General features: G+C 38.9%; 1 protein-coding gene across 3 annotated transcripts in view; it reads left to right on the top strand.

The window, feature by feature from the left end:
- Positions 1–16,544, top strand: part of CNTN3 (contactin 3) — a 299,279-nt gene that overhangs the window by 57,815 nt on the left and 224,920 nt on the right. The window lies entirely within an intron of this gene.

Below are 16,544 nucleotides of genomic sequence, written 5' to 3'. Positions count from 1 at the left end.
TCATCTCTTACAGCACACAGAGCCTACTTTCTGAACAAATCCAGTGTAGATGTGGGGAGTGAAGCCTTGATGTTCAGACTGTTGTGAGGGACTTTGCATGAAATGAACTCTAAACCACTGTTCAGTAGCTGGGTGATGACATATTACTTCACTTTTTTAAGCCTTAGTTTCCTTCTCCAGAAATGGGAATAGTCAGAGTACTTCCCTCAGAGGGCTGTTGGGAGGATTTGATAAGCTCAGCGCCAGGCACAAGGCAGTCAGTAAATGACAGGAATTACCATTACTATTTGCCCTTAATACTTAGAAACATTTCTGAGCACCACTGTTCGGTACTAAATACTTGCAGTAAATCAAATCCTGAAGTTTCAAAGTAACAGTCCTTCCCCCAGGGGCACATTAAATAGTTGGATCTCATTGCCATCATCCATCCTGTGCTAGATATGTGTTCTTTTATGTCATACCTGTGTCCACAGGAGACCACGTGCTGAGAGGAAGATATCTTAGCACACATTGAAATTAATGGGCAGCTTTCTTTTTAAAGCACTAGAAAAAAAGGTCATTTATAAACTCCTGTATAATGTGAAAAAATCCACTGATGTATTATTCTCAAGGTACCAAGGGTGATCGTCAAAATATTAGGAAGGACACAGCATTGCCCAATCAGAATGGATGACCGCTGTGCATAATGCCCTGGCTCTGCCATGTACACTTGAACTAAGTATCAACCTTGAGTGTGGCTAAGAGAATTTGGGTTGTGGCTGCAAATCTTCAGCCATTTCCCACCTTTTAGTAGTTAGTCCCTACAGAGCCAGCGGCTTTGTTTTTGATTTCTTTCCTCTGTTCCTGCACCAAGGAAGTGTATCTCACAAAAAACACACCACCTCCCAAGGACCTGAATATCCACATGTCCTTTGTATCCTCTATATCATAAAATATGAAGTTTTCAAAATGCCCAGATGACAATAAACTATCTATTCAAATACACATGCTCTAATAAAATAGAGCATCTCTCAAATGAACATTAAACAGGAAGATTTTCATTATGATAAACCAGAATCGGTCTTTTTTGTTGTTTCTTGAAAATACATTTCAAAGCACCAGTTTTGCTAAATAAAATAATTGATGTCTGACCCTACAATTAATTGGGCTCAGGAGAAATTCATGGGGAGACAATTTTTCACTGAAGTTCAGCATTCTCGGCTTTCTTGCGATAAAACCTTCATCAGTCAGCTTTCAAAGTGCAAAATTTGTAGATTATGTAACCAAAATAGGGAACATTCTTATTGTACCCGCCAAAGTGTTTCACAGTTACTAATTAATCTGCACAAGATCCTTTCAACTAAGTATCACCTCCAAGTTTACATAAAAAGCCTTACTGTAAATGGGGGTTAGGGGGTGGAATTGGGACCCTTCCCACATTCAGATGGCACAAGGAATTCCGATTCCTATACTTCTGTAACTTTGCTTAGATCTTTTTGTTTGTTTGTTTGTTTGTTTTTTATGGCAAATCTTCTTTCTGCCTCCTCATGTCCTATTTTATTTCCCAGAGTCTTCACAGAGCCTGTGAATTGTAAAGCAAGTGGTAATCAGCAAGGCTTGGAGGGATGGATCACAGATCATTTATCCATCCAGATTATCTCTATCCATGTGCCCTTCCAGTCAGGCTACCTGTCCTGGCTTCTGTTTCTTGGAATCTGTTCCAAGTCCATCTCCCTGAGAACTCTAGGTAACCATTCTTCTCTTCAGTCTAGTCACCCCTCTGGACATCCAGACCCTTCTCTGTTAATCTGTTTCCAGCTGAGGCCTTTGTTCAATCTCCTCAGTGTTTTCTTGGAAACAACCTGTGCTTTTGGAAGCAGCTCATTAGGGGAATAACTTTAACTTTCCATTCTGCCTCGTCCTTCCCTGTTACAAGGAATCACAGAGCTAGCAAAAGGGGAATATTCAGGGAAAACTTAACCAAGTTAAAAATGTTTAAAAAAAAAAAAGCCACAGAGGTGAAGATGCCTTTAGGCTTGTCACCGACAGCTGGGACTAGAATTTGGAGGCTCACTGTGTCCTAGCCAGCGGTTCCTATATGCATCAATGACTCTGCAGCAGAATTACTTTGGAAAGTTAAAAAAAAAAAAACAAGGAACAATTCTGGGCTTGGTGCCTGAAAGTTCTGATGCAGTGAGGCCAGGGGATCAGTGTTTCTGCATTGCTCCCCCAGATGGTCTTCTGTGGAGCCAAGTGTGGCAGCTATTGCCCTAAATCTGATATTCATTAATTCCACACATATTGTTTTGAGTGTCAACTGTGCGCTGAGCACCACAGTAGGCTTTTGGGCATATAGTGGAGATGTGCACGGAAATGTCTAGGCAGAAAGTGAGCACAGCAGCAGAGCTTATGTCTATTTGAAGAAGAGTATCTCCCTTAAGAGGATTTTTGTTATTGTTATTGTTCTGCTGTTTCTCATTTGTACGTATATATTCAGAGACCTCAAATTCCTGGCCCATAGGCTACATTGTGTCCGCAGGCAAGTTTTGTTAGGCCAGCCCTGTGTTTAAAAAAAAAAAAGAATTGCCAACATGAAAAACAAAAAGACATACTAACAACTTTTAATTTTCTAAAATGGAGAAGTTGCTGTCCCTTTTGATAGGAGAGCCATTCTGCAGTGCCATGCAATCCCCACCTGGCACTCTTGGTATAATATCTGCTTGGTTCTTTAATATCCTCCTATTCTGAGTGTATTAAGAAATACATACTGTGTATGTATTCATGAAGCATGTGACTGTTCGCAAAAAACTATCACTTGTTTTTGTTATTTTGAAATGTGAAGGTCCAACGATCAGAACTTATTCTGGATCTACAAAATGAAGTATGTCTTCAAGTGTTACTTTGTCTTGACAGTCTAGAGCAGGAGGAAGTAAGCAGAATCTGTGCTCTGAACAGGCCAGAAATCTCAGAAGTCCATTCCCAGAAGCATATATATCATAAATGTGTTCATCCAGGCAAAGTTCTAGGTGCTGGAGAAGCAGCCCTGGTATTTAGAATAGGACCTTTACCTACAAATCTGCAGATAGCTTTTTGGTAAATTCACTTTCATCCCCTAAATCAGTCTAACTATGAAGAAGTGAAACCAAATTGATTACTGTTGTGTGAACTGAAATGTATCAGCTCGTAGCTGCACCTCAAAGTCTTCATTAAGGTCTTCAAACTTCTTCTGCCAGTAGTTACAAATGCTCTCCTAATATTTCGCACCTGGATGGCGTGCACAGAGATGTTAATATCAGTATGATGTGCCTGGGTAGAGACAGGAGGCTCCTTGTGGCGCAAAGCAGCCTGTGTACACAGAGCTGAGGAAATCTCCAATCTGGGCACAGTCTTTGGAACCCTCTGAACTTGGCTTGAAAAGTTTTGGTTCTTAGGCATGAGCTCATTAGTGGATGAATGAGGACTATTTCATTGAATAAAATGGAGTAACTTCTACCTAATAAAGATCTCCTCTGATGAAAAGTAGAGGGGATGCATCCTCTCCTCCACTGTTACCCTTCCCCCAATGGAAAGATGAAACAAAATTTGAAAAAATTGTATTCCTGATTAGAAAAGTTACTGAAGTGGTTTTAGTATGCAATGTTGCCAATTTCTCTAGGAGCAACAGAGTGATCAGTTACGCTTTTCAGAATTTTAAGCAGGAGGATGCATTTTGGTCAGTGGTTTCAAGATGGATTGTATCTAAATTGCAGGCATATTTTGTTTGGTCCACACAAATGTTTTGATGTTGTGGTTTTAAATAGTGGCTTGCTAACATGTGAAAGCTAGGAGATCCCATCTCAAACTCTGTTGGTCCAGGGCTCTCAGAGCATCATGTGGACAAGCCCCAAAGGCTGTTAGATGGGCAGACAGGCTGCTGTTATCAGGCTCCAGGCCTCCATGTAGTTCTGTATCCGTACATTTCAGAGTATTCCGTACAGGCAGGCAGTTTGATGTCCGCCGCCACCACCATTGTGGATTACGGGCTTTGTCTGAACCATTATATATTTGTATGAAAAACAGAGGTTTGTTGCAGTAGGGGAGGGGACCCATGGTACTTTTCTCTCTCTGTCTTCTCCGTTGAATTTTATACTGTGGATATAAATTCAAGCTGCTATCACAGTTTGCCTCAATTTAGATTTACACTTCTGTGTTGATAGAGTGAATGTTTTATACACCTAGATACAGCTCCTAATAGGTGTGAATGCGAAGCAGATAACTATTCATAGCCACGATTAACATTTCCAAAGGGTGTCAAAATCGCTCCCATTCATTGTGATAAAGCAACTTTCAAAAACACAGTTAAGCAGAACAAGTGTTTTATTTTAAAAAAAGATGTAAGCAGTCTCTGAGCTGTTAATGTCTCTTTAAAATGAGTTAGAGATGCATGTTTGAGTTAGTACTTAGGTCTTTGGTTTATGAATTTTTTTGAAATAATAGTAACTGTCGTGTCCTGGATACCAGGGAGTTAGCTCATCAAATAATCACAATCATACTAAATTCTTACAGTCAATGAATTGCATATACACTTAGCAGCCCCATTTTACAGATGCAGAATTCAAGGGTAAAAGGGATTTAAGTAACAAGTAACTTCCCCAAGGAGATACAACTGTGTGTGTGTATACATGTACCTATATGTTTATGCCACATATATAAGTGTGCAGATGCTTCATATACATATATACCATGTTTAACCACAGTTCATTCTACTTCTCATGTTTTTAAACTATTTTTGCCCACTTTTCATAGTAAAAAATACTAGTTATTTCAGGGCTTAATACTTAATATGTTAGCACTTCTATAGTATCATCATAGAAACCAGTACTAAACCTCAATTAAATTGGTACATTTTGATCATTTCTATTCTATTTGATTTCATTCTGTTCTATTCTGTTATTTCACTTGCCCCCCTAAACACAAATAAATTAAAAAAAAAACCCTATGCATAGCCCTCTGAATAGGGCACAACCTGAAGTGTGAAAAACTGACTTAGAAGCTGGATGTCAGAGAAACCATTTCTGGTGGAGCGTGTGGGAGAGACTGAGGAGGCGAGGTACTTCCAAAATGAGACCACAACACAAGGGCATTGGCTGTCCAGAAATTGATGAAGACATACCTTTGTCTTTGTATTCATGTCTTCCTTACAATAGAAAGATCTTTGTTTTACAATAAAAATGATTTTTCAAAATTTTGTATTAAAAATTACACAGTGGTTTTCATGTATGCAAATTATACCTTAAATAATTAAAAAATAATAATCAGGTGGGAAGTGGGATAAATGGAGCTATAAAAAAAACAAGAATGGCAGATATTTGATATCTGCTGAAGTCAGTGGCAGAGATATGGGAGACCATTATCTTGTTCTGTTCACTTTGTCTGTGATTGGAATTTTTTGTAACAAAAAGTTATTTTTAAAAAGTAGGAGGGCCACCATGATCTTTTGTTCTTTTTTTCCCACAAGGCTGGGGTTGTCTGAGAGCAGGACATGTGAAGGCTGAAGTGTGGCCTTTCTTCTGTGAGGTTGTGGACAATAAGTAGCCTACACAGACAGGAGCTGCTTTTAGAATCTTCTGATTCCAAATTGCTCTGAAGTCAGGTTTCCTACTTCAACACAATTGACATTCAGGGGTGGATAATTCTTTGTTGTGGGCGAATGTGCTGTGCATTGTAGAATTGTAGTGCACCACCCCCACCCGCCTCCATTCTCTAGATGCCACTGGTACATCCACGCCCCTTTCCTCCCCAGTTGTGACTACCAAAAACCTCCTCAGACATGGACACATGTCCCCTGGGGAGCAGAATCTCTCCTGGTTGAGAACCACTGCCCTCGAGCCTGTGTACATTACCTCACCTTGTGTGTTAATTCTAGCTAAGCTTTGAACAGAGATATGGGCTTCAGAGAAGTACATTCTGCTTGTGTTTTAGGGTAAATGAAGGCTAGATCAGGCAGAATAATCATAACTAGGGACTGACTTAGAAATACCAGACTCAGGGAGGGTCACCTGTGTGAAATTGGGTACGTTGGTTAACTTTTATCTACTTTAGTTACTGCATGTGTAATGCTGAAAAATGGGGATGGTGGCATTACCTTTTTTGGGACATTGCATGGGTTTGTATTTATAAAGCACTTCAAATCTTGCCTGGCACACATTAAGTACTCAGGTTTTGCTGTTATAACCTACCTAGAACCTGTTGTGCCGGATTTGTGATTTGGATACTTGAGGGATACAGGGGTTCTCTGAAGTACTATATTAGTATCATGTTTAGTTATTAGTGTTCTCAATGTATCTGAGTGCTTTGAGAATGTCTAGTCTTGAGTATGCTGATGGAGTAATTCCACATTTTTTTTTATCGAAGTATGGTTAGTTACAGTGTGTCAATTTCTGGTCCACAGCACAATGTCCCCGTCATGCATATACATACATATATTCATTTTCATAGTCTTTTTCATTAAAGGTTATTGTAAGATATTGAATATAATTCCCTGTGCTATGCAGAAGAAGTTTTTAAAAATCTATTTTTACATATAGTGACTAACATTTACAAATCTCAAACTCCCAAATTTATCCCCTCCCACCCACTTTTCTCCGGTAACCATAAGATTGTTTACTATGTCTATGAGTCTGTGTCTGTTTTGTAAATGAGTTCATTAGTGTCCACTTTTTTCTTTTTTTAGATTCCACATATGAGTGATATCATATGGCATTTTTATTTCTCTTTTTGAGCTTACTTCACTTAAGATGATGGTCTCTAGGGCCATCCATGTTGCCACAAATGACATTATTTTATTCTTTTTTATGGCTGAATATTCCATTGTATAAATATACCACAGCAGTTTTATCTAGTCATCTGTCAGTAGACATTTAGTTTGCTTCCAGGTCTTAGCTATTGTATATAGTGCTTCTATGAACATTAGGGTACATGTATCTTTTTGAATTAGAGTTCCCTCCAAATAGTTCCAGATTTAAAAGGAGAAAGTGTGGTGGATTCCAGAGCTCCTCAAAATGGAGTGACTCCATAAGATGAAATCATGGTTTCTAAATTAATTTAGCTCTGAAAATAAAAATAAAACAGGCAAACAGGACATGCTGAGCCTCTGGTCCCTGGCCAGGTATCAATGTTTCTGTGATCCGCTGGAGACACTCAGAAGGAGCCACAGAGACCAGTCTGAAATACTCCAGAAAGAGACCAGCCTGAGAGTATTCCAGAAAAGGTCTCCACCCGCAGAATCCATCTTTTCTCTTTTACATTGTGAATCACAGCTCTTTCCTTTTCAGCTCATACTTTTAATCTTGCTCCTGTGGTTTTGCCTGAGGCATAGTCATTACCATACGAGTTCCCTCCAGGAACATTCTCTCCTCTATTAAAATATACCTTTTGTTTCCTGTAGTTTGAGTTCTTCCCTTCAGTCTATAAATATGCCCAAGAAGTTTCCAACTTAAAAATACCCTTCATTGACTCTGTATCGACCATCCACCCATCTCTAACCACGATCCCATCACTCTCATTCTGAATTATTGAAAGAGTATCTGACTCTAGCTGTTCCCACTTCCTCACCCTCTATTCACACTTCCACCCACCACAGTGAGGCTGATGCCTCTCAGCAACTCCACTGAAACGGCATGATGACATCACCAAAGGCATTTGCACGCCTTAATTTACAGTCTGTCTTTCTTTTTTTTTCTTTCTCTCCTACTTGTTCTTTGTTGCTCTCCTTCTCTTCTTCCTTCTTTCTCTCTTTATTTCTGCCTTTTTAAAAAGGTAGCTCTCTTGAGGTAAAATTTACATAACATGAAATACCTTCCTATTAGTGTACAACTCAGCGATTTCAGTAAGTTTGCAGAGTTGTGCAACCATCCTCACAGCCCAATTTTAGAATACTTCAATCACCTAGAAAGAACCCTCCTGCCCATGTTCAGTCACTCCCCATTCCCACTCCCAGCCCCAAGTAGTCTCCATCACCCCCTTGCAAGACTAAACCCTCTACATGTACCCTTACTTTTCATAACCTGGTCACACATGAGTGGCACTGGACCCCTAGGCATGTTCATTTTCTGTCATCCTCAAGGAATGGATCTTCCTTTGCTCACACCCTAGACACTGGGCTTCTCCATCCTTCTGTCTCAGCGCAGGGCTCTCTGGACTTTCTGTGAGTCATTTCACTCACTCCCATGAATCACCTGTGATGCTAGATTTTGCCAGTATTGTTGGCGCCTTTGTTTTCTCCTGGGTACATCTTCCGCTTTTAAGAATTACCCCGGATGCCATCTGTACTAGAATGTTCAATGGAGTCTCCCCATTTTCTAACCACTGTTCATGCTTCTTGTCTTCAACTGTACATTAAAGAGATGAAGCTCTTGAGCTGTGACCCTCAGGCAATGTCGTTGCCTCTCTTTGCCCCTTTGTATTCTTTCTGTGAATTTGTTCTCTTAGTCCTCTCCTGCCCCTGGAAGAAAACCCAAGTAGCCCTGTCCACTGCATATTTGATGATACTTAGGTCATCAAATCCAATCTCATTTCAATCAAAAAATTAAAATACTCTGTCCTGTGTAATAGTTTAAAATTAGAACTTGATTTAAAGAGAAGACAAGTCTCCCTCCCCAGTGCTAAGCTGCTGCAGCGGGGAAGTCTGCAATCAGAGAAAGGGTATCTTGGCTTTTTTTCTGCTTAGCATGTCTACACCTCTTCCCGCTAGTTGGCTATTTCCAGTTCAGCGACCGTGTTGCACAGGAAGAGAAGAGAGGGGCCAGCAAGTTTTACGTGGTTAGTTCCATTGTAGTGATTTAGGATCATGGCACTTTGATCTTACCAGGAGTGTTAGAAGTGGTATTTTCTTTCAGCGGTTCTTTCATGGGTTCATTAGATACTCTCCCTTTTCTCTGCAAAGTCGTCCCCTGCCCCAGCCTGGTGGTTCTCCTGCTCTGGGTATTTGACAGTTGCGTTCCCCTAGGCACTCCTCAGGGTGTGTCTGAAACACTATGAATTCTGTGCTTCTAACACCTCTGAGGATCCATTCCCTTCATAAATTGCAGTCTTCTATTCTGCTCAGCCTACTCTATTTCCTTAGTGTGGTCCTAGACCACCACACCCCTCTAAATACAGCTCTCCGGGGGCTCCTTAAAGCCCACGCTCACCCAGGGGTTTCAAGAAATATCTACCTTCCTCCCCGAGTGGGTGGAAGTCAGCAGAATTTTCTCCAAAAAGAAGCTTTTCTCAAATCCTCTGCTCAGGTTCCAGACACCTCTGATGTGAGCAAGGGTCTCAGAGGCAGACAAATGGTTTTGCGGTCTCTCCTTTGAAAATGTGTTCCTTTCTGTTCCGGCACTTCCCTTCCCTTTAGGATATAACACCTGCTGTGTCTTGTGGCTGAAGAAGGAACTTCATATTAACACCCTGTTACAGACCTCTCTCCTCCCGTCTGGAATCTTGTATTACAATGTTTCTGGGTCAGAATGCTTCTTGAGAGTGTAAGTACCTGGAGGTCAAAGATGATGATTTATTTTAAAATATTCTCTCTGTGCCTGTACCTGGCGTGCCGTAGGCGCTCAGTGATGGGAGTTTTCTCACCAGGATCATTCTCCTTCATCCAAAATTACAAGGTTAAAAAAAAAAAAAAAAAACCAGAATGGCCTTGCTTAGTGTGCGAAGCTAGTCTTCCTGCTGAGTCCTGTTTAATCCAGGCTGAAAAGCACTTTTTAGCATTTTTCAACCTCTTTGGCCTGTTCTGCTTGACTCTCACAGCACAATTATTTACATGTTTTTGAACCTATGATCCTGTTAGCAATGAAGTGGGACTTTTTTTCCTTTTTCAAAGCATTGGTAATAAGAAAAATCAATATGTGTACATTGTAGAAAATTGAAAATATAGAAAAGAATGTAGAGAGAAAAGTGTTTTATCTCAATTTTCTGTTCCTAAGAGCACAGTTCTTCTCCCCAGAGACAACGGCTTTCTCCAGTTCTTGTGTATTCTTTCAGACAACTCTGTGCACTGGTAAATGTATATAGGTGTCTGTTTCTTTTTTGTCTCCACACAAAAAGCATCACACTTCACACATTGTGTTGGACCTTAGCTTTGTGGGTTAGTCTTTGAGATATCTTGATTTAATCCCAAGTAGAGTTGGTTCATTCTTCCTAATTCCTGCCTACGAGAGGTAGTGTGTTATCACAATGTATATGCTTGAAATCCAGCAGGACAGTTATTTATTTAAATAATCCAGGACTTTCCCTTTATAAAAGAAGTTTAATTTGTTTAAAATGTAGTGAAATTCAGTGCATTATCACTGCTATAACTAGTTTCAATTGCCAACTATATGAATACAAACCTTTACAAATCTATAAAAGATCAGGTTATACTATATGGTTCCCTAACAGTCTGACTGCTTAAGCATCCCACTTGGCACATACTGTGTGAAAAAACAGTGAAAATACAGAGCTTCTGTCTTTATTTCTCTTGGATAAATGTTTTACCCCATGTGCATCTCAGTTTCTGTATCTGAAGGGGGGGGTGATAATGGGGTGAGCCTCGTGGTTTGTTGTGAGGATGAAGTGGGTTAATGTATGAAGCAGTACCCGGCAAATAAACACTCAGTAGCAGGCATGATTAGTATATCATGATTCATTTTCCCTACTAATATTCAGAAAATTGTCTTTGTAAGAAAAGATTTTCATCATATGGATTAAGCTTTTTTTTTTTTTAAGCTTTTTAAAAAAATTCTAAATAAACTGTAGTGGCAAGGACTGTTGTGATGCAGACTTAGGAAAGGTACATTGCTTGTCCTCACCATGGCATGAGGTCTGCAGTCATTTCCCATTTGGTAAGAAGGAAGGAAAACCCATGCAGCATTTATAATTATAGAAATTTGTTCATTGTGTTCTTTGTTTAATTTAGGAAATGTCAAGGATAAGTGTGTGACACAGATCTTGCTTATCATTTAGTTTTCCTCTTGTCATTAAATGTTGTAGGACCTAAAAGTCTTAAAAACCTTACTTAGGGCAAGGTTCTTTTCACTAGAAGCATTTAAAAAAGAAAAAAAAAAAAAGCACTTCCGCTCTCGCCACCTCGGAAAAACATTAGACACTGCCAGTCTTTTTTAGGGATGAAGATCCGTTAGAAGATCCTGTAAGTTTACTGAAACTTGGACTTGCTTCAAAACACAACCTGCTACAAGGGCCATTACTGCATGATTGGAGAGGTGTTTGTAAAACATTGTGCCCTGGAAATGGACACATTTAGTTTGAGGCTTAAAGTAAGGCAAGAAAACGGAAGTAAACCCTCTGTCAAATATACTTAAAGTACTGACATTTTGTCTAATATTCTGAAGCAGGAAATAAGTTGGTGTGCTTTGGTAGCTGTGTCTTTTCTCTCCAGCTTGTACTTGGATGGAACTAGGGGAACCAATTGAAAAAATGGAATTGTCATTTTTTTCTGAGGTGGTTTCAGTGAAAATGTCTTTGAATTGAGGACAGAGAGAGCTCTTAAGTTACCAGAGATGACCTCTTTGAGTTGAGGACCAAGTAAAAGAGGCTCTGAAATCCATCTCAGAGAAGTTCTGGCAGATGCTCTCTCAGAAGGCATCTCAGAGAGTTCTGGCAATATGTTTATGTGGCTGATTCAACAACTGCCACGTATACCCACCGACAGCTCCCATTCTCTTTGCTGCTGCCTGTGTACACTACTTGCTAAAAGATCAAAAGAAAAAACCTAGCTAGATGTCAGAAATGACATTCCTCCCCATACCAAAAACAGTCTCATAGTTTCAACTTCTTTGTCAGGTCTTTCAACAGTAGCCTTCTCAGGAACATTTTTTTTTTTAAATAAATTTATTTATTTAACAGAATTATTTTTCTTTTCAATCTGCATAATTTATATTTAATTCCATCTTGATGAAGTTCTCATTAATTTCTGCATGAAAAAAAGAAGAAATAAATCTCCAAATACACAAACAGATGCATATATATAAACACACACATATATATAATATACACACAAATATATATAATATCAACATAAAAAATTATTTTGCAGTGTAATAAAACAAATCGTATACAAGAAAGAAGTTAGCTTATGTCACTCTGTGTATTTTGGAGTAGACAGGTAAGTGGGTCTATAGATTTGGCAGATTCTCAAAAGGGACCTCAGCCCCTGAAGGGTTATGAATCTCTGTTTTGTTTTGCTTTTGCAGATTGTAGTCAAGTTGGAGAGAAATGCCATGGTCTAAATAACCATAATGAAAGGTGTTGAAAGTGTTGAGGGTCGGAGGAAGGATGAGGAAGGGCTGTAGGTGTCCGCAGGAGCGTGAGATGACTGCTAGCTGGCATTTGCCTTATTTGCTGACTGTGCTGCTGTAAACACTGAACTGTTGGTGTGAAGATCACATCAAACAGGGCATATTACATTCCTCCCTCTTCTTAGCTGCCGAACACTTGTAAACTGTAGGAAGGATGTGTGTGGAGCTGTCAAGCCCAGTGTTCATATAAATTTCATCCCCTGCCCATTCAGTTTCAGCAGGAAAGGAACAGGTTTAGTATGCAGAGTGGATCAGCTCCATTTCTGGAAGATGTGCAGATCCTGAATGAAGGAATGATTATGATTATGATATGACTGAAAACAGTGGGTATATGATGCCTGATTTCTGAACTGGCAGGATGTGCAGTCTCATCAAGCCATTCAACTCATTTATTCATTGACTACCATGGTATTTTGGTTGCATGATGGTGAGTTAATATAAGCTCCAGAAGACTCAAAATACAATACCCGTAGGCATTGAACTTTCATGCTTTAATGATTACAAATTTTACTATACTGGAAGTCTCTAATCTGTTCAAGTTTTTTCATGGGGACTTTTGGTAGGGATTGGGAACAAAGTATATTCATGAGTAGGATTTGTTGCTCAGATATCGAAGTTGGGGGTGACTTTTTTTGGATGTGAGAGATGTGTTAACCCATCCTGCTCAACAAAGTTGCTGTAGGGTTTGTCTCTTCAAAAAAGGGAATGCTCGTTTGGTACTTGTTACTCTGATAGAAATGAAGCCAAATTATTCTCACATCTAAATTTTCCTCTGCGTGAAGAAACTTAACTCTGAGCATTTGCCAAGACTACATTCAAAGTTGTCTATAAACATTTAATATTATAAACATATATCAATATTTCATGATCCGCAATTTTGGAAAGTATATGACAAAAGCCACAAATGGTCTCTTCTTTTAGAAAGCAACCAGGAACAACTATTTACAGCATTTTTGGTTTTGAGTCTGAGGTCTAACATTTTTTTAGTTCAGCTGACATTAAGAATAGATAGTACAGTTGCCAATATGTACTAAATTTGGGGGCTATTTAAAGAATAGCCATGAGAAACGTGCTGTGAATATATTAAGCTTTAGCCCCCAAATGCAAACGTCTATTAGCAGAGAAAATTCTAAAGGGCATGTAGTTTTTCTTTGATTTAAAACGTTTTCTGTGAATAGTAGGATATTTTTATTGTAGCAGATGACATTTTGATTTGTATTTGTCTTGTTTCAGTAGCTTCCTTTGTATTTATTTTAGCTTGGTGATTTCAGAAGTGGGGTGAGCGTTTATGTGTCCCTTCACTCTGTAACAATACTTGGCAGTGCTGAGAAGTCAGGTCATGATTGTATTAATTACTTTCACCATTTGTAAAGTCAGTGCTTTACTTTAGCATGGATTAAAAATAAGCAGCATGATTTTTAAAAATAGCATTCCTGAATGTGGTTTCCTTTTATCTTCAAACTTTAGACAGTGTATTCCTGTGTGTGTGCATACAGAAGAATATTAGAATGGACATATTCTCTTAAATCAGATAGTTTGGTTAATATTGTCAAACCTCTGGTTTCTGTGAATTTGAAGGCAAGAACGGAATTAGTATATTGCAAAATGTGTTGCCTCTTCATCCTTTTAAGCCTAATACAGATTGTAATATGTCTGATTTGAATGTTCATTGCGAATCAGGTCAAAAAGACTTTAGAACTTCTTTGAACACCTTTACACTTTGTAAGTGTAACTGATAGGCATGTTACTTTGAGAATGCATTGTTGTGAAGACAACATTTTTTAAGTTGTCATATTCTTAACGCCTTCTTACACATTTTCCTGAAATAATTTTCAAATGGTGGCTGGATATCATGCTATGACTTATCTTTTCTTTGCACTAGAAATGCTTCTCACTCGCTTGATGTCCAATGAAATCATTTAACTTCCCAAATTGACTTATTCCTGTTCTTAAAGCTCAGTAAGAAAAATTACTTGAAAGCCTAAAATTATGTACAGAGTGTTGGGAACATTGGAGCAACCAGTGATGGAGAAGATGTGGTCCCACCTTCAGAGGTATATCGGTCTAGTAATTTTCTCCTTATCCTATTTGTGTTTATAATATTTTTTTCCCTCTTGCAGTATTGGAACATAGACCGTTTATTTTGCCTTCTGTATGGCATAGAGCAAAGCCTCTCACGTATTTATTTGTGTGCTTTTTAATGATTGTGATGATGTGACTAATGGACCTTTTGCTAAAGTTTGTCCTTTTTACCTGAAAATTCCAACAACCTGTTCTTTTTAAGTTTATTATTTTGTTACTACCAAATGCTTTCCAAGTATATTTAATGTATAAACTGGGTTGCTTTTACTCCTCAAAGAAAGAGATGCCAGTTCGATCAGTGTTAGACTCCTCAAGCCTTTCCTGTGTTTGAGACTCACCCAATGTCTTCAGACTTTAATATACCTTCTTAACTTTTCATGAATATTGGACACTTCGTGTATCATACCATTGCATTTGATGCTTCCAGTGCCTTTTATGACTAATTGTCATTGTATTTTATTTGGGAAGTTTTTTTTAAATGTTTGCTTTTCTACTATGTGTGTGTGTTGTGTGTGTGTGTATGTCATTCTCATGATTTCTGTTTCCTCACATGCATGATTAGAGGGAAGTTATGGTGGTTATGGCTGTCAGATTTAAGTTTAATCAGAGTGATTTCAGTTATCATTCAAGTTACTAGTTGAAAATAATTATGGACACAAAATATCTCACAGATTGAGCGGAAATACAGCAAGGAAGTCTAGGTATCTGAAGCCTTTGGTCCAAGTGGAGGAAATCACGTACTGGGAAGGCTTGAGAAGTATAATGATTGAATGAGGCAGAAGATGTGTCCTCCCTTGTATACTTAAAGCATTTCACGATTCTGGCCATAAGTCTCCTGGGACCTGATGCTATTGAAATAACTTCAAAAAGTCTCAGTTTCATATGCACAGTGTAACAAACACTACATGCGCCTCATTCATATCCTCTTGCCTTTATTACTTCAGTGCACAATTGAAGCAATTGTCACCATATGCAATTTTGGCCTCTGGAGACACTTTGTTGCCCCAGTGAGAGGCTAGAAGCACTGGGTAATTAATATTCACTGAAAAAAGCCTCCAAACAATGACCAATGGAAGTTGATATATGAATACTCCAGCTCCCTTACCTCTTGGTAAGGGTAAGCAGACAACTCAAGGATAACTCAAGGATCACCCTGAGGCATACCTGCCACACAGACTGGACTTCCAGGGTTTTCCCAGCAGGAGTAAGTTCTGCGTACACACAGGGGTTGATGGATTTATATCTTACCCTTTATTGGCTGCCTTCCTTTCTCCCTCTCACCTCCCCACACCCTGTGTTTTGTTTTGTTTGTTCATCTCTCAAATAACCTGCTTTCACTTGAATTCATTTTGCTGTATTTGCATTAAGGGGAACCCAAACTAAGACACATGCAATTTGTAGTAATGTGGCTAGTGAGAAATGGTCGCAGACCCCTTGGTGGTGCAAGTTGCTAAGCTGCAGTTCTTAGAGGAGTAGTTCTCAATTGTATTTCCACCTGTTCCAGATTCCCATCGACCAAGTCCAAGTTATGCCTAAATCCTGGAATTCTGCTGCAATTCCATCTCTTACTCCTCCCCTTGACAAAAACATATTATATTGCAAGTGAACAGGAACAACATTACTGTAAGAATAACTGATTTAATATATTAGGTACTTAGTTTGCAAGATGTTGCATTTTCACTCTTGAAATTATTATTATGTGGGACACACTTAATTCTAATTTAATACCTCACATCACATGACAGGACCCCATAGCTGAGAACCACTGAGATTTCTTTCCTTTGCTCAAGGACAGGTAAGACAGCCTAGTCCACAGCAGCTGCTGACTGACACCTTCTCTGCCAAAATGGCTGATGGTAAAGTCGTTAATCCCCTGTGTGGAACCAGCAATCAAAAAAAGATTCTATGATTTTAGGTGTGTGCATCTAGCCTACTTTGATTACTAACCTTACAGTTTAACTAGTTTCAAATGGCCACTGAAAATGACACAGAATATTCACACAATTATTTACTCATTCAAGTCGATGAAAACTCAAGAAAGCAAAAAACAAAATAGTTTCATTTGCAAGATTCTCAGACTGCACAGTTTCATCATTAGCATTTTTTATCTGTTTGATGCAGCATATGTAATTGGATGCTTTCTGCAATTTGTCTCTGAAA

Source organism: Vicugna pacos, chromosome 17, assembly GCF_048564905.1.
Source record: "Vicugna pacos chromosome 17, VicPac4, whole genome shotgun sequence".
Lineage (NCBI taxonomy): Eukaryota > Metazoa > Chordata > Mammalia > Artiodactyla > Camelidae > Vicugna > Vicugna pacos.
Note: the sequence above shows the minus strand (reverse complement) of the source record. Positions and strands in the feature narration are given on the sequence as shown.